A 19,538-nucleotide genomic window follows, 5' to 3' on the forward strand; every position below is an offset into this window, starting at 1 on the left:
TATAATATCTGGAAATGAATCACTGCTCTAAAACACTAGCTTCTTAGAAACACAAAAGTTCCAAATACGGTAGTTTAAAATTGAAGAGATGAGTACACAGTGCCCGAATGTGTGTCAGGGTCAGGATATAAGTTTTCTGGATTAGCATATAGAAACAGGAAGGAAGGACTTAATTGGCTTTTTAAAAGTAGGATATTGACATATAAAGATGAAAAGGATGGAAAAATTCCATTCAGAATCACTACTGTGAACAGTGTTGTTCCCAAGATTTTATTATGAGAACAAATCTGGCATTATTTCACAAACTAAAAGTGGGCTAAGGGAGTCATTGGCTACTATTTCTCATCCCATGGTGTGCCAGTGATGACAGAGCAAGGAAGAGAGGAAGAGGGGAAGGGAGTCGTCAGGGAAAAGGAAGCAAGTCAGTCCTGCATGTTAGCTTGGTGTCTCCCACTTTCCTTATCTGTTTTTAAGCCTGGGCTACAGATATAAAACAAGAATCGTTAACTTGATCAATGACAATTATTTTTAATGACTCTGGAACTACCAATAATCCCAAAATGAGCCTGGAACGTCCTCTGGGAAATTTTCGATATTTTTCACTTGAAAATAGATTCCCCTACTAAAAATGTAGAAAAGCAGCATGATTTATATTATTTCCTAAAATACCTTTGTAAAGACAATTCATTAGATTTACACAGATTACTAAAGGATAAGGAAAATGCCACAAAGAAAGAGTAAAATAATTTTTTAAAGAAAAGAACAGTAAGGATTCTGCAAAGTCAAAAGGTATCATAATTTTATCAGTTAACTTAAAATTATATCCTATATATATATATATATATATATTGGATATAATATAATACAGACTTATATATATATATAAGTCTGTGTATACATATACATACATATTTAAAATGAAATGTTTCTACCTAAGCTAGGAATGCTCCACAGACTATCTAACAAAACCCCAACACCAGGCCTAGGAAACCCTCTTTGGTGTTGTTGGTCAGGGTGTTCAAGAAACTCTCAAAACATTATAGGCTTTTGTTGTAGTGCTTGGTTACCTCCTGGGTGTTGTAGGTGAGTTCCTACAGCTAGAGTCATCTCATACTTTGGTCCTGGGTCTAACAGATTTGAATTAGATGCAGAGGATTGAGCTGAATCTGCCCTGAACACCTTCTTCCTGAGAACTGGCCTAAAAGGGAAGTAACCAATCGTCTTTCTCAGCTATGATGCCTACGAACAACAACAATGGCCAACTGGCACCCTGAGTCCAAGGAAACAATATTACGGGATGTATATAGAAGCAAGAAAAGAAGGCAGTAAGTTTGAGAGAACAAGGAGGGTAGATAGAAAAGATTGGAGGGAATGAAGAAAAGAGTGAAACTAAACAGACTTGAAATTGTCTCTTTCAGGGATTTGTATTATTATTATTATTATTATTATTATTATTATTATTATTATTACTATTATTTTAAGATCATGCTTCATGGAGCTCTGTGAGGCAGGACTTAAAATCCCCAATGTCTACCTCCAGAGCACTGTGACTGTGTGTAAGATCATTCCTGTTAGCTGCTGAAGTGCTTAAAATGTTTATTTCTCTTTCTACTTTGCAAAAACATTATCCTTAAGAACTTAGGATGCAAACATATCATCTAATATATACTATGTTTTAAGTGCATACATAAGAATATATGCATAAACTTATTATCCTACTATATGAACATTTGGTGCATATAAAAATGTATACATGAACATACAAATATACTCTGAATGTATAAGGATAGTGTCAGGTTCTACATGTTGAAGGCATAATTTCCAAGGTTGCAGTCATCTCATAGACACCTGGCACCAGTAGCAAGCCATAAATTTGTTCCCTGTGCTCCTGGTCAACTATCTACAAACTGAGATTATCCCCAACAAACTCTCCAAGTTGGACTGACTTTCATGAACCTAAATGAAACTTGGTGTCATACATACATTGACTGATTGAATATAAAAGATTATATAAATCAATAATAAAATGAATAAAATAATGGACTGGGTATCTTGGAAGGGTCACAGAGCTCGTACTTTCTGACATACCACCCACAAAGAACCTCCACGTGTGCTTTCAGCTATCCAATTGCCCAAACCCTGTTCCCTGGGGTTTGTGAAGACTTCATTGCATTGGTACAACTGCTAACAGACAAGGTAGAAGAATTCAGCATGGAGAGAGAGAGAGAGAGAGAGAGAGAGAGAGAGAGAGAGTCTCCTGGTCTCTTTTGCCTCCATCCTCATGTTGTTTCCTTTCTTCCTCTTTGCCCTTCATTTTCTCCCTCATATATATATATATATATATATATATATATATATATATATATATCCCTCATATATATATATATATATATCCCTCATATATATATATATATATATATATATATATATATATATATATATAAAGACTCATGCAGCCCAAGCAGGCATCAAATCTACCAAGTATTATGTATCAAAAGATGGTCTGTAAGTCCTGATGTTTCTGCTGCCATCTTCTGAGCATGGATTACAGGTACAAACTACCATATCAAGCTCTCTGTCTTCTGAATTCCCTTCTCTGTGTCACAGAATTCCCTTTTATCAATGTAAGCTCCTCAGAGAATGAGGATATTCTTACAAATACTATCAGACAAAGCAAACAAGAAACATTTTTATATGCAGGAGGAGATTAGTTTCAATTACTTGGGTTAGGAATGGAGATAAAACTAAATATATCCAACCAAACCCAATTTATATGTATTATGGCATTACGGTAACCAGAAGGCAAGATGGAACATTTCTATGAGAAACATGATGCAATTGGGCCTGTGTTGTTTTGAAAATATGTAGAAAAAAATTCACATCTACACTATTTGTAAAACATTTAGGTTTTTGTGAAATAGGTTCATAAATTATTTATACAATTTACACTGATAAGCACTCAAAAGTAAAAGTGACAGTTGTGAGAACAGAATAGCTTGTAACAGCGAGAAAACCACTCAAAATAATTTCCCATACCAAAAATTCAGAATAATACTCAATTTCATGTCCATTTGTTCAGACACTGCCATGTCTGTGAAGTTAAATTATTGAAGAAAATAATCAATTAACATACTTGCCACTCCTGTTTAGTTTTGTTTTTGTTTTTGTTTTTTGTTTTTTGATTTTTTTGTTTGTTTGGGTTGGTTTTGGTTTTTCAAGACAGGGTTTCTCTCTGCAGCCTTGGCTCTCCTGGACTCATGTTGTAGTCCAGGCCTGCCTGGAACTCACAGAGACCTGCCTGCCCCTGTCTCCCAGAGTGCTAGGATTAAAGGCCTGTGTCACCATGCCCAGATACTCTTGTTGAATTTTACAACAGAGATTTGCCAAGCAAATGATGCAGCATGGGATGAAGACATTCTTTCCCTACCATAATCTTTATAGATCCAGAAGGTTGAGACTTATCTATGAGCTCTCCTCTCTGATTTTGCTTTTTGGCAGATGAGGACTTACCTTTCCTTAGGCAACTTGATTCCATGAGGGCAGCATTGAGCCTTCCTGCAGAGGCCCCTGAACTTGTAGTAAAGAAAGGAAGCCTCCACTGCTCCCTTCTTTTCTTTTTTTATATTTTTAATTGTCTTTTTAAAATTTTTTTTCTTCACAATCCATTCATTATATATCCAGATTGAAGCCTCTTCCTCAACTCCCTCAGTCCCACCCTCCCTTCTTCTTCCTCTCATCCCCTTCCCTAGTCCACCGAAAGGGAGAATTCTCTACTATTGCCATCTGCCCATACTTAGTTAAGTCTCATCAGGACTGCCTGTTTCCTCTTCCTCGGTGGCCAGGCAAGGCTGCATCATCAGGGGCAGTTGATCAAAGAGCAGTCAACTAAGTTCCTGACAGAGGCAGCCCCTGCTCCTCTCATTCAGAGATCTACATGGAGACTGAGCTGCCAATTGGTCACATCTGGGCAGAAGATCTAGGTCCTCTCCTTGCATAGTCCTCTGTTGGTGCATCAGTCTCTGCAGAACCCACTGGGCTCAGATCTTATAGTTTTGTTGGTCTCCTTGTGTGGCACCTGTCCCCTGCATGTGCCTCTAATCCCACCCCTCTCTTTCTCCATAAGACTCCCTGTGCTCTGCCCTTCTTAGCCAGGAAGCCCAAGTAGGGCTAGTTTAGCATTGGTGTGTGGTTGGTGTGTGGCCTAGAAATGATCTTGTATCTGGGCATGAGACTGCTTGCTTCTGGGATTATTTCCAGGTCCTTGAGTGAATGAACAATGATTTAGATAATTTTGTTTCCCCTTCACTTTCTTATGAAGCATAATAAAATAGAATATTCTGGAATATTATAAGAGTGAGAACATTTAAGAAAAGGTCCCAAGAACAATATTTGACAGGCAGATGTACAGGGACAAATAACTGGCCACACAGTGGATGTATTCTGAGCAAAACGAGGGGAATGACAGTGGACATACATTGTCAGGAAAAGGAAAATCTATGTACAGATTTTTAAAGCAGTCTGTGGCAGCTCAGTCGCTATGTAAGTTTGCTAGAAAAGCTGACATGGACTCAGTGGCAGGCTCTTTGATCACCTCTTTTTGGGGGCAGGCAGCCTTGCCAGGTCACAGAGGAAGAGGATGCAGCCACTCCTGATGAGACCTGATAGGCTAGGGTTAGACAGTAGGGGAGGAGGACCTCCCCTATCAGTGAACTAGAGAAGGGGCTTAGGAGGAGAAGAGGGAGGGAGTGTGGGACTGGGTGGAGATGAAAGAGGAGGCTACAGCCAGGGTACAAAGTGTATAAATTGTAATAAATAATAAATCAATAAAAATAGTCTGTTGAGCAATCTGTATCTGTATTTGGGAATGGAACACCACATCAAGGAAACTGGCAACGGAAAGGCAACCTACACAGTTGAAAGGAAAACAGTGGAATGTCATGAAAACAGGATGGAAATTAAAACAGGGTGGAATTTAAAACAGGGATGCTCAGGATACTATTACTTGTTTACTTTGTATAAATGACTGCTTTTCCCATAACAACCTGTAGGGAGTAATTTTCTGATGGAAACACCTATATGACATATTCTATTGTTGATAATATCTTTTTCATATTCTGAGCAAGGAAGAAGCAAAAGCATGAGCAGGATTTGGAAAAGAAGGAGGAGAAAGAAGATCAGTTTTCAAATTCTATTCTGTTATCCAATTCTGTATTGGAATTATCAACCAAAAGACTGTTTCTTTAATGATTTTCTCAGAGAAAACAAGAAGCCTACCTCAGAGGGCCTCTGAAAGATTCTACCTAGTAGTGTATCAAAGCAAATACTGAGGCTCATAACCAAACCTTGGGCAGAGTGCAGGGAATCATATGAAAGAAGAGGGAATTAGTAAGACCTGGAGAGGACAGGAGCTCCACAAGGACCAAATATATCTGGCACAGGGATCTTTTCTGAGACTGCTTCTCCAATCAAGGACCATGCATGGATATAACCTAGAACACATGCTAGGATAGAGACCATGGCAGTTCAGTATCCACATGGATTTCCCTAGTAAAGGGAAGAGGGACTGTCTCCACATGAACTCAGTGGCTGGCTCTTTGACCTCCCCACCCCCAAGGGAGGAGAATCCTTGCTAGGCCACAGAGGAGGACAGTGCAGCCAGTCCTGAAGATACCTGATAAACCAGGGTCAGATGGAAGGGGAGGAGGACCTCCCCTATCAGTGGACTTAGAGAGGGGCAAGGGAGGAAATGAGGGAGGAGGCTACAGCTGGGATGCAAAGTAAATAAACTGTAATTAATATAAAAAATAAAAATTTAATTAAAAAAAGAAGACAGCAGAACAAGATATAGATAAAATGAAAATCTGTATAAATATTTAATATGCACAGCTTGTGTAAGACAGGTCAAGGTGACATAGCAAGTGGCTTTTGCTTTGTTTGTAAAAACTTATTTCTAAAAAGATTATTATAAGGTTAGTGTGATTTATGAACACCAACAAATTGAGAAATGGACAAGTCATGTAAACTTATACGAGTGACATAGCTAGAAAATGAACTCAGATTGTTTTTTTTTTCATAACTCATCATCTAAACCATTGTACCACATTATCTCCAACACGTCAAAAGACAGTTCAATGTTACACTAATTATAGACCCTAAAACCTTCACTTCATAACTCATAGTAGAGGGTAGGGAAGAAGATGACAGAATTAAGGAATAGGCTATAGGACTTCTCTGCTGAGGGCTGAGAAAGGCACTGATCTAGAGATATAACACTATGCCACTTGGAGTCATTTTATTTCTATATCCACTTAGTGAAATACTAGTAGTAGGTTTTCCCCTGGCATAGAGAGAATGAATGAGGATTCATTAACAAAGCATATATGGGTTCTGTCTGATAGAGTGGGCCTTAAATCTAACTTTAATAAGTGGTTGGTTAATCTAACGATTGCGTCACTGGTGAGTGGTTGTACTTGCAGGCACATAGCTATTTTAGAAAACAGTTCAGAGCTGGTTTTGATTGCTGATTACTTTCCTGCTCTGGTAGGCTGGGTAACGCCCTCTAGCACTATGAACACTAGTCAGTAGTGGAGAAGCCTCAAGCTGAATACCAGCAATATTTATCCATGTTCTATATCATATCTATATAGTGTTATCAGCACTAGGGTCTTACCATTAGGTTGCAGAAGGTAACAAACAGCATTTGAAATAGACTGCAGTGTTTGAGAAATCTCTGGAACTAATTTTTCCAAAGACTCAAAAAAAAAAAAAAAGATATAATCCATTCGTTGGAGTTGATAGATAAATCTGACTTGGTCCATGGTCATGAATGTCTACCGAAACACAGAAGATATGCTTTTCATTTTGTTCCATCAGTGACTCTCACAGAGTGCCCAATATAGCAGACATTCAGTCCATAAATATTTCTTGAAGTAAAAAGATGAAAGAAGAATTATAGATGGACAGGCTGCATGAATAAACATACAAGGGAAATAAGTTTGTGGGTAAGCTTTGAGATGAAGTAGTGTATTGTAAACTAAGCTTTGTAATGCATTCCATTTTCAAACAATCATGAAACAAAAGAAAAGGCAGTGGATTACAAATGGGTTACCTTTCTTTCAAGTATGAGAGATGGAGCCTTTAAAGTCCAAGCTGTGGTGAAATGCTGACAGGATGATGGAGGAGAAAATATACAGTAAACCACTATTGAGTCCTTATCCTAGAGAAGCTAAGTCTATTATTTTGGATGAAGTGGGAGGGAGGGAATTATCTTCTGAACAGGAGAGTGGGGGTGGAGTGAAAATTGCTTCTTCGGACAAGAGTTATTGAATATGAGTTGACATAGCTCAAGGGTCAGCAAGGAAGCAGCCTTTAACTGAGGACTGGAATAAGGCTTGTCAACAAAAGATGACAAAACCACTCCAAGTGAAAGGAGAATTACACATAGGAAAAGTCTCCTGTGGAAAGAACATAAGCACTGATTGCTCAAGTGTTTGGCCCAAGTGGCAGACATTGGCTCGTTTTGTTTGTTGACTTGGGAAATATACAAGACTGTGTTTGCTCATCCTGATACCTATTAAAGTGCACCCACACCAGCACTCTTTGTATCTAGGTAAACTCGAATGCCAGACATTGAGGGTTGAGTTAGATCTTCATTTCTGACTATTAGAAATAACACAGGATTATGGGTATACAAAAGATGATTGTTGGTTGTCATGGGCATCATGATTGTGTGACTGCTAATGACTAGGTGAAAGGAAACCTCAAACAATTGTTGTTTTAATACCTCTGGAGGGAAAATGCACAGGATAAAGTGACTGTTCATTACACACTAATAACTTTTAAAATATGAATAAAAATACCATTTCCTGAAATATGAAAAGAAGTGTGTTGATAGGGATACAACAAAGGAAGGCATTTAAGCAATCAGGGTGCAGGGCCTGGGCTGAGGGCGGGGTCAGCAAACCGGTGCTGTGTTAGCCCAGGCGCTCTGAAGGTTTATTGACTGCACATGTATAAGCAGAGCATTCCTTTCCTGTGCAGGCATTCCTGCCAAAAGTTTGCCCTTTTAAAAACCTGAACAATGAACGTTCTCTGCCAAACCTCATCACAGAGAAGTCTAAGACAACAATCCTCGTGGATCTGCAAAATGTGAATTGAGCCAAAGAAAGGGAGATGCTATTTGCTGATCTGTGTATCTGACACATGCTTTTGAACAGCTACCGTACATGTAATAAAAGCCCTAATTTCAAATGGAACACAAGTGTCTTGATTTGAGTTAACTTGCTTTTAATTCATTAACATGTAAATTATCAGTCATATATTATTTTATCATGCATGCAGAGGGCTTTGCATGCAGAAGAGACTGACTATCATTACTGTCTACTGACCACATAGAAAGCAATAAAGAAAACTGACCATGTTATAATACAGAAACATAACAAAAGGGAAGAAAGAGGGTAATGTGGCCAAAAACACAACTCTGTATTTGAAAATGTATCAAGACCAAGATTAATAACCCCGCAATATTGTATTAACATTTAGAGAATTTTTGTCCTCTGGTATATAAAGTCAAATTTCAAAGTAAAAAGTATTTGACAGGTTATTTTCATTTATAAGAATGTTTCTTTTCATTTGATTATTTTTTATTTTTATTAATTACACTTTATTCACTTTGTATCCTCCTGTAAGCTCCTCCCTCCTTTCCTCCCTCCTCCCCTCCTCCCCCTTATTCACGCATGCCCCTCCCCAAGTCCGCTGATAGGGGAGGTCCTCCTCCCCTTCCTTCTGATCTTAGTCTATTAGATCTCATCAGGAGTGGCCTCATTGTCATCTTCTGTGGCCTGGTAAGGCTGCTCCCCCCTTAGGGGGAGGTGATCAAAGAGCAGGCCAATCAGATTATGTCAGAGGCAGTCCCTCTTCCCATTACTATGGAACCCACTTGGACACTAAACTGCCATGGGCTACATCTGTGCAGGGGTTCTAGGTTATCTCTATGCATGGTACTTGGTTGGAGTATGAGTCTCTGGGAAGACTCCTGTGTTCAAATATCTGGTTCTGTTGCTCTCCTTGTGGAGTTCCTGTGCTCTCTAGATCTTACTGTTTCCCACTTCTTACATAAAATTCCGTGCACATTGCCCAACAGTTGGCCATAATATTAACTGGGTTATAATTAAGGATTCAGAAGCCATCCATTACTTGAAAATATGTTCATAGAAGGTAAGAGAAACAATATGATTTATGAAAAAAGCTAATTAACCATGCCACCTTTATTGAAATTAAATAAGCATTTAAGAGACTTTAGCCACAATACTACATAGTTTCATCCCTCTTTTCAACTGAAGTAAATTATCGTAGTCTGACCACTTTTGTTTGATTTTTCAAGACACAGTCTCAAGTACCTAACTGGCCTTGAATTCACAAAGTAGCCTAAGTTAGCCTTGAACTCCTGATCCCCGGCCTCCAGCTGCTGAGTGCCAGAATTCCAGGCATGTTCAATCTAATAAAGTTTTTATTTCTTTTACAGCAGGAAAATCCCAAATCTAATATTCCAATGAGAGTCCAGAGCATATTAGTCATTTTAATGTCAGTCTTCTTCGCAAGTTTTGTCATCCGGGGAATAGAGTGGGCTGTCACCAGAGTTAGGCTCTTAGTTATGTATCCCACAACCAGGTCATCAGGCTTCTTGCAAAAGTTTTTGTGTGGTTTATGCTATGACTCATGTAAACTAAAAACAGAAGAAGACAGAGGAAAAAAAGTGCTAAATTTTCAACAATCTCCATATTAGAAAACAAGTTCAACAGAGACGAAAGCAGGCCATCACCAAACAATTCTAAGTATGAAGTAACAGCAAAGAGTAAACAGAAAAATGTAAAATGAAAGGGCTTTTGGCTGAACTGTGGAGAAAACTTCTTGAAAAACATTATATCGGGTTTTCATTTGTTTGTTTGCTGTTGTTCATTTGCTTGCTTGTTTCTCTTTCAAATTCCAGACTTTGAATCAATGGCCTCATACATGCCAAGCAAGTGGTGTGTATTCAGATATAAAACAGGGTCCATTTAGTTAAGTTGCCCAGGCTAGCCTCAAGATAGGCCAGCTTCCTTCCCTAGCTTCTCAGCCAGCTGGGATTACAGAAATTGCCACCACATATGACAATGATGTTTGAGAATACAACCAATTCTTCAGAACACACACATTAGAACAAAACTCAAAGCAACAATAAACAAGAAAACATATCAAATTTAGACAAGAATATTAGAAAATATTGTGACAAATAATGAAATTTGGTACATGAATCTTCCTCATTAGAGAAAGACAAAAAAAGAGTACTTTTAGAGAAATATGAGTGAATACATACATTCATGCTCATGTGTAAATGTATAGAATAATCTTATATAATATGCATATGCATGAAGACATATACATGTAAATACACTTAAGTATTAGTGTACAATAAATATAATTGATCCAGTGGTAGGTAGGAGCCTTTTTGCTGTCCTTTCTACGTCAGCTGGAATACAAATTTGTCTCAGCTTCTAGGAAGTTTTATAGAAAATACAAAGTCCCTAGGAATCCATCAACATTCAAGATAACCACGCCATAGTTATTACATACACAGAATCTGATGGATGATAATCCTTAAAGTATTCAACAGGGTGGGTTCCCTAAGGTTGAAAGAGAGAGGAAAAGTCTAAGGATTCATACAGTAACTTTGATAAGAATTTTGGAAGGCTAGCCTTTGTCTAACATTGAAGACATCTGGGAAAGATGATGGATCTCAGCAGTGTCAGTAAGGGGCAGGGATACAGAGAGAAAATGCACCTTAAAACACCTAGGATTAATTCATTGGTTGCTAATATAAAGCTTCATTTCCATGACATACTACAATAATGTGATTTATGAGATTTTGGTAATTTGGCACTCTATATTACTTTGAAAAAGAAGTAATTTTAAGGAAAGCTAATTCATAGTATTTGTTTTTATGATGATAATATTTATTATCGTTATTATTAACAGAAGAAGCTAATGGAATTAATAGGGTTCTCTGAATTAGAGAATTCTTGTGGCTTTGAGTGATGGTTCAGCCATTAAGGGTACTTGATGCCTTGCTGAGGACCCAGGTTCAAATTCCAGGACCCCCATGGCAGCTCACAACCATCTGTAACTGTAGGGTGTCTGATGCCTTTTCCTGACCTCCTAGATGCACACATTTGGCACCTGTGCAGACATACATATAGGCAAAATGTCCATACAAACAAAATACACCCCCCCACAGATCCCATACACATAACACACACACACACACACACATACACACACACACAGGCAATACTCCCATATACATACCATGCACACAATTTAAATATATATACATTAAAGGTATATAAATGAATAAAAAAAAATAATCGTAATCCTTAACCCTGCTGGTCAGAGAATTGTTCACCTTCAGTATGTCTTTTTTTCAATGTATGCTTTAACCATAATGCTCTAGAAGAATTTTAGATTTCTAGAAACACTCAGAAAGTAGGGCAATTCCATTACAACCTACAACCTACCCCATCTTTCAGCATTATTGACATTTTACATAGACATTTGCTACAAATAATAAACCATTAAGGATATATTTTTAATTAATGAGTTCCTAATTTTTTCCCATTCTCTTGCTTGATATACATCTTCATCATACTCTTTTGGCAACTCTTGTCTGAAACAGTATCTCAAACTTTTCTAGTTACCCCTATAATTTATAGGTGTGAGGATTTCTCGAATTTTGCACCAGTGTAAACAGTCTCAAGTTTTTCCTCTGGCTGTCATCGGAATACATATTTAAGAAAGAACTCCATGTAAAATATCCAAGTTTCTCCCAGTCACATGAAGGGTTCATAGCATCCATGTGATTTGTGACTGTCACTGTTGAATTTGACAGTGGTTGTCACTGAGAGTGAGACAGCATTCATGAAAATTACTGCAAAATTACTGCCCCCATCCATGCCATACTTATTGAAAAGAAATCATCATTCTCACCCAAAGGCTATTCTTTTACTGTTTCTTACCTCAGCACATGAATTACCTGAAATTTCTCTGTGCTGAAAACCTATTTTTCTCCCTTGTTTACTATTTGATTAAATCATTAACGCTAACACGATTTCACAGATGTTTGTTTGATAACTGTTACTAAAGATTTTGTTGCTCATATCATTTGAGCTTTGATCATTGTTAGCTCTCCCCACCAGTTCCATTGTCTTTTGCCAAATACTTATCGTATGTGTGTGCATGCACAAATGTATGTGTGTATATATGGATGTGCATGTGACTTCGTGTGTAAGTCTGTGTGTGTATGTGTGCGCATGTACTGTCTCTGAGTGCGTGTGTGCATGCATGTGATGTAAGTTTGTGTGTACATGCATGTGTGTGCACAAATGTGTATGAATGCCTGTGTGTATGTGAGTGTGCACGTGTTTGTGTAAATGAATGTCTGTTTGTGTGTTGCTCACCTCTATTTTATTTTCTGATATTACAAAGTGGTCCTAGAATCATTCATTTCCCTAAGAAAACAAGGTTTTCTAAGAAAAGACTACTATAAACAAGATGTGCTGATATATGTTAAATATAAAAATTACCTCTAATAAGCTTTACTATAAATTTACTCTCAGTATAATACTTAGCACCTATCTTTGACTGTAGTAGGTTTATGGAGAATGACCACTGACCTTCCTACCTCTTGCTTTCTTGAATTTATTAATTTTGAATTGATGATCCTGAACAATTTCTGTAATGAAAATTGTAAGAATTTTAGAAATATCCTAAGACTACACATGCTGTTTCAAAAACATGAATTTGTATCATTTCTACTCATCTGGAGTATCACAGGAGAACTTTGAGACTCAACTATCTTTCTTTGAAATAAAGAATATTGCTCCCACAACTAAAAATGTTACCCTTAATACAAATTTTAATGCCTTTTAAAATAATTTTAATGTGTTATAGTACATGTTACTTCCATAGATTAACTACTTTATATATGGATCTAAATAATATCTCGAAAAATAATAAATACCAATCTTCAGAATATCTGAATTTAATACACCTAGCCTATTTTGAAAGGGGCACGTGGAGATGGGGGAGGGAGGGTGGGATTGGGAGGGAATGAGGGAGCGGGACACGGCTGGGATACAGAGTTAATAAAATCTAACTGATAAAAAAAATAAAATAAAAAAAACACTTATGCTAGTTTAACACAGGCCACAAAGAGCTAGATTATGAAAATTTAATCTGAGATCACCCTGTCATTAGGCATGGATCCCGCTGGGCCTTTCTATCGTTTGAGAATTTCATACTCTATTTGCTTTATTTATACCTTTTCTTCTCCCAGCTCCAGCTCCCTGCTTCCCCTGTGCCCTCTGACACTCATGACCTCTTCTTCTTTAATTATTGTGACAAACGTATATGCAAATGCCCACAGTCACATATATGTATACAACTGTAAACATGTGTTCAGTCATGGCTACTTGGGATTGGACAACTCGCCCCGGAACTTTCTAACCCTGGGGAAAACAGATTCTCCCTGTCTTGGCACTCATGGATTGCCTGCAGCTCTTCATCTTGGAGTGGGGACTCATGGAATGTCCCCAGTCTATAGTAGCCTGTTAGCTGTCATGCAGGTCTTGTTGAGGCAACCACAGTTGTGAGATTTCATGAGTACAATTTTTTAAAAATAAACTTAGTAGGAGGCTTTTCTCTGAGTGCCACTTTTAATAGTTCACACATGCTGAAGATAAATTTCTGGCCTGTATTATTTCCCAGTATCAATATTATAGTAAGTCCAGACAATGTCTTTACTGAGAAAGGTTCCAGTGTAATTTCTGCTATGCAATATAGGTGAAGCTACATATACTTAACTTACATATGCACTTAACTGGCAGTTGGAAAGCCAGTATGGATTACAAACAGCACCATAATTCTTGAAGTCTGTTTAAGGTATTCAAGGAATAAAGAGAAGGTGTAGTTAAGTGTTTGAATCAATTAAGAAAAATATGTCAGTCACCTGATGGTAGATTATCAATGTCACTTTCATGTATATTTATACAAGTTCATTTACCACGCAAGCCATCTTACTTTCTTTAGGAAGTTGATGATTTAGCTTGTTTGCGCGCGCGCGCGTGTGTGTCTGTCTGTCTGTCTGTCTGTGTGCGCGTGCGTGCGCACGCGGGTGCATGATTCTGTGTGTGTGTTTTATTGGCTTAATACTTTAGGAGGCAATAGTTGCATTAGGATAAATTTTGATTAACTAGAACAACATTTCCATCCCCTTTAGTGTGATTTGTCTGTGAAACCATCACACCTCATTAATTATTGAAACTGAAGTGCTGCCTACTGAGCCAAAGAGGCAAGTGGCATCCCTTACTGAAATACCCAATTCAGAAGTCACTAGGCTAATCCCCTCCCAGAAGAAACAGGGGTGCAGAGGAAGCATCCCCCCTTTTCCAAAGTAGAAGGTAGCGGAAGTTAATGGAAGATGGGTGGTGCCGTTAGACTCAGATTCATTCTGGTAAGAATTCCAAGGTCAGTGTGTCACCTCACACTTTGCCTTACTCACCCCTTTCAGTTTAAGGATACTATGTGTATTCTACGGAGTAAAGGAATGAAGGCATTGGATGGATTTACTAACAGAAGATTAGGAACCTGCTTGAAAATGCCCTGGTTTGCTACTATGAAAATGGTTTAACTTAACCATGTATGTGAAAATTCATGATAAAGGACAGAGAGTGATGAGTCAAAATCACTAAAAAAAGAGGCATAGATTTTAGTACATGCAGCATCTCTCTAAATGCGTTTGTGTATTCTTGGTGACTGACTAATAATTAATTTATGCATGTTTAGTCTCTCGTATTACTGAAATTCAAAATAACTTCAAAAATGTTGTAGCTGCTTATCAGTATATTTTTATTTACAACAAATTTTGCTTACTATTTTTTTCTAAGTATTTGTTTGGTAAATGTTAAAATACATTAACATGTTCACAGATGACATAGATTAAAGCCTTCCTCATTAATCATGTGCTTCCAAAAATGTTTAAGAATTTGATAATCTTATGGTACGTAACTCTTTTCATTATGTTCCCTTCCTGTGTGATAATTATGTCACCGTGTTATCACTAAACTGTTCCCTTCTAAACACTTTGTAAAGTGAAAGTGGAATTTCAGAAACAGGAAAAACATCTCCTTGCTATGATAGAGACAATGAAGAATGAACCTATGCTCATTTAATGTGTTATTTTGTCAACATTGTAGATATTTAAAATCAATACTAATAGAATAACTAGATTTCAATAGTATGTGGTATGTGCTCTGTACTGTATTAATCAAAGATATTAAAAGTTAAGAGAAGACAAACGCTTTCCCAGAGATTACAAGCATGGAAAAACCATTGAATTATCTGAATATAATAGAAATGGAACTCCAAAGACACAAAAATAAGAGAGGACTTTGCCAAAGCTTCCTAGAAGAAGGGAAGTTTTAAAAACCAAAGTCTGAGGTGTGGACACCTGTGGTCACCAAATGTTACCAAGTGTCAGTCATTACTACTGTTGTTGCTACTTAGTCCCTAAATGTGACAGCTTTGCTCTGTTTTACTCTAAAGGGCTGTGATATGAAAGATTTTGATACTGTATATAGATCCATGTATTTATAGTAAAAAAAAAATAAATAAAAAAGTAGACCTTTTGCCACTCTTATTTATTAAATAAATTATTAAATTAAAAGGATAATTTTCAATGAATCGGTCATGAAAGTATTAAACCTTCAAAACGGAGAAGCAAATTTCAGTCAACTTCTGATTTTCCCAAATAACTAAGCTGTTATAAACAAGCTGAAGATATTCTGCCACTTCTTAGGGTAACAAGAACTGGAAGGATTTTTTTTTTCATACATATGAGTTGATAGTCCACATCTGTAAAAACATGGTGAAAACTTAGCCTACACTCTATCTAAGCTTAAAGGAATGCTGGACCATGAGATGCTGCTAACGTTAGGAAGTGTCTCTGGAGACACCTGGTGATTTCTCCAGACCCTATGGCATGTAATATGCCATGTTCATGCATGAACCTTAGGAACTAAAAATAAGAACCGGGCATTGCAAAAGATCCTGTCTTAATTTTACTACAAGTACGAATGAAGTATGACGCAAACTGGAAGAGATGATATGGGAGCATTGAAGCTTACCTGTGACTCAGTTCAAACCTAGGGCGTCATGGCAGAGGTGCTTCCTTGCCTTTGTCATTGTTTATACTCCTGACTTTCCCTGACACTAAAATTAACTGTCACTTTGACACAAAGCCCTGCCTATACAGAAATAAAAGACTAAAAATAAAAAATAAAAGTAATAATCACTTCTGTACAACTTTTCCCTACAAAATGTAGAACAAGTTCATTAGGTAAAATTTGCTAATGAAAGCAGTTCTGTGCAAGAGAAAGGAAAATCACCGTAATTATTATTATTGTTATTATTTTACCATTTCACCTGGAGTTTCTGCTCATCTTGATTAGTTTCCAAATAGTCACAAGATATTTGCATTGACACATATTTTTCACCAGGCTTCTTTCTCAGAAAGCCAAAAAGAGGGAGCAGACCCTTATGAATGTAAAACAAAGGTGCCAAAGTATGGGACAGAGGAAAACTTCATCAAAACAGGTATTCTCATCATCAAAATTTATATTCGATAAGGATATATTTTTCTTTTAAAAGCATTATTAAAGCTACCATAATTTCTGGAATAGTCTATATGTATACAATGGGGATTTTAATATTATAAACACTATAATCTGTATATGAGTTTTTCTGTCTTCAAACACTTATTTTTATTTTAAATTTACTTAATTTTATTTTATGCGTATTGGTGTGAGGGTGTCAGATCTCTTGGAACTGGAGTTATAGATAGCTGTGAGTTGCCATGTGGGTGCTGGGAATTGAACCTGTCCTTTGGAAAAGCAGACAGTGCTCCTAACCACTGAGCCATCTCTCAGCTCTTCCAACAACTTCTGTAGTGCTCTTAACATGTAAATGGTTTCTCATAGAGACCTTTGAATTAGTTAGACCTTTCCTTAGAGTCCTGGGAAGCTATCTTAGGTTCCTTGAAAGGATCTTACCCACAACCAAACAAATGAGCCCCTACTGCAGCCTAACCTTTGCAACATTTATTTATTTGTTCACACAAATTAGTACCATGCTGACTCATTATCGTTGGTTCTAAAACGAACGGTGTGGTGATTTATCTTATTCTCTTATCAATGTAATTTTTAAGAATTATGGTTATTTATTAAGAACATAAAAGCCAAATGGAAAAATACGAATTTCTCCTTTTTTAATCATCAAGAGAACATTTACACAATATTGAGAGTATTAAAACATTGTGAAGAGCACAGGGACACAATGGGTGGTTGATGAATGTCACTTCCCTTCTCCAGAAATTTTCCACTTAACAAGTCGGTAAATTCCATGTGAAATTTTGGCAGTCCAAATCAGTACCATTTAATTGTCTCTCAGCTACCTCCTGATCCTCTCCTTATCTCATCACACATCATTTCCTGGCCTTTCTTTTGAAGGGCCAAGGCCTGCTCCCATCTCCTGACCTGGGACATCACTTAGTAGCCTGTCAGAGAAAGCGCCACTGCCCAGGGCTCCAAGACAACAAGGGGCTAAAGCAATTGATGGCTGTGGCTGATCACTGCCAATTTTGCTGCTTCCTGCTCATCATCTGGCTTTAGAAGGAGAGGGAGGGTTAGGCTTTCACAGAGTTGATGACATAAACCTCCCTCCCTTCCTTATCCTTCACATTTTTCTTTCCACATGCCAACCGGCTCTGATTGCCCTTGCCCTGACAGTTGCCATGGGTTACACAAAGCAGCAGCACAACTCAGGAGTGTGTAGGTGTGGGTGTGGGGCGTGGGTCTTATCGTCTCCTTTATGTACACGTAAACTCTTTTCTTCAGGTTCAATTCTCCATCTTTCCAGCGTTTGTGCATGTATTCAAAAGAATTCTTTTCCTTGGAACTTGAGGCTTTAGGTCCTTTCTCATTCCTGGTACTTGTTGCTGCTTTTTCTGTCGCAAGTAAGAGTTCCCATTTGATGGGGGTGTGATATGAAGGGGTTGGGTGGAGAAAAAAATGTGCAGGAAGGGATACTGCATTTTATTAGGGTTTGACACTAAATGGTGAATAGTTTGCCAGTTTAACTCCCTACATTCTTAATACCTAATGCCTGAGGTCAGCGGGCCCCTGTTGCCAGGCATGCGTCTCCAATCCAGTCCCCACATTCCAGATAGTGCTGCCAGAGCGCAGAATTGTCTCCTTTTCCTGTCAAGATCCTCCTAGCGTTGGGACTTAAGCAAAGCCACGAGGTTGAGCACAAGTCATCAGGAAAGTAACATCAGTTCAGAAAACATCTCTCCAGCCTGCCAGGGCAGTTGGGTAACTTGAGCCAGACTAGAAAGGACACTAGATGGGACAGCTCCTCGGGGGTTAAATGCCCAGGAGGGGTCACTTCTGGGGCCAGAAGCTTCCCTGGCTCCAGAACACTTACCATAACCTCATTTCACAGCCAGAAAGCTTTGCGGCTGGTGTCTGACTTCAGATCCTCCCAACCCCCTCCCCTGAAAGAGGGATGTGCACTTCCATCTGACCGCCAAGTCGCTATGCCTTTGCAAGAAAATAAGATCTCCTATCTCCCTTTCACACAACCCAAACAACCACCTCGCTCTCACCTTCTGTGCTCCGAGAAAAAACGGAAAGGGAGCGAACTGGGTGCAGTTGCATTTTTTTGCGTAGTTCATCCGGAACCGTCCCTATCACCGGGGCACCGAATGAACCTGTAGTCCTTGGGAGTCTGGGAGCATGTCCCTAAGCTCCCTTGGGGACCCAGGCTAGGAAGGGGACATAGGAGGGGGTATCCGGGGAGAGCGCAGAGTTCTCAGGCAAGGCGCCCCAGGAAGCAAACTTAGGGCGGCGGTGGCTGGCGGGACTTCGGGAAGAGATTCTGAAGCACAGCGACGGGGTGGCACTGCGCCCCAGTAGTCGCACCGTCTCCCGAGCGGAGCTAGCGGGCTCCCCAGCCCGACCAGCGGCACAACCGCTTCCCAAGGGCTCTCCGGCTCCTTGTGAGACTCGGCACAGGTCCCTGCACGCCAGCCGCTGCGAATTATCACTTGGGATCCACAGTCACCCTCACACCCCTGCTTAACACTAAGTCGCCACAGCACCCTCCCACCGGAGTAGCAGGTGACCTGAACCTAGACTTACCTTCCCGAGAGCAACTCTTGTCGTCTTTCTTTTCCTTGAGACGGCGGTTCAAGAGAGAGGAGGGGACAGCGGACGGGGACCCAGAGGATGGAGACCCCGGGCACGGGCTCCAGTTCTCAGCAGACGCAGCCCAGGCTGAACCGCGGAGCCCGGGCGGCCCTGGCGGAGCGCGGAGGCCGGGGCTACGGCCCGGAGGGAAGGCAGGGGGCGCTCCTGTCCCCCGAGCGTCTCTCCTCGCGCACAGCGACC

General features: G+C 39.0%; 1 protein-coding gene across 1 annotated transcript in view; it reads right to left on the reverse strand.

The window, feature by feature from the left end:
• Positions 1–19,318, reverse strand: part of Sema3d (semaphorin 3D) — a 183,658-nt gene extending 164,340 nt beyond the window's left edge. Inside the window, exon 1 of the mRNA XM_055612908.1 lies at positions 19,290–19,318. The gene's annotated coding sequence lies outside the window, so the exon portion shown is untranslated. The remainder of the gene's footprint in view (positions 1–19,289) is intronic.
• Positions 19,319–19,538: the final 220 nt, after the last annotated feature.

Source organism: Psammomys obesus, unplaced genomic scaffold (assembly GCF_907164565.1).
Source record: "Psammomys obesus unplaced genomic scaffold, mPsaObe1.curated_primary_1811, whole genome shotgun sequence".
Classification (NCBI taxonomy): Eukaryota; Metazoa; Chordata; class Mammalia; order Rodentia; family Muridae; genus Psammomys; species Psammomys obesus.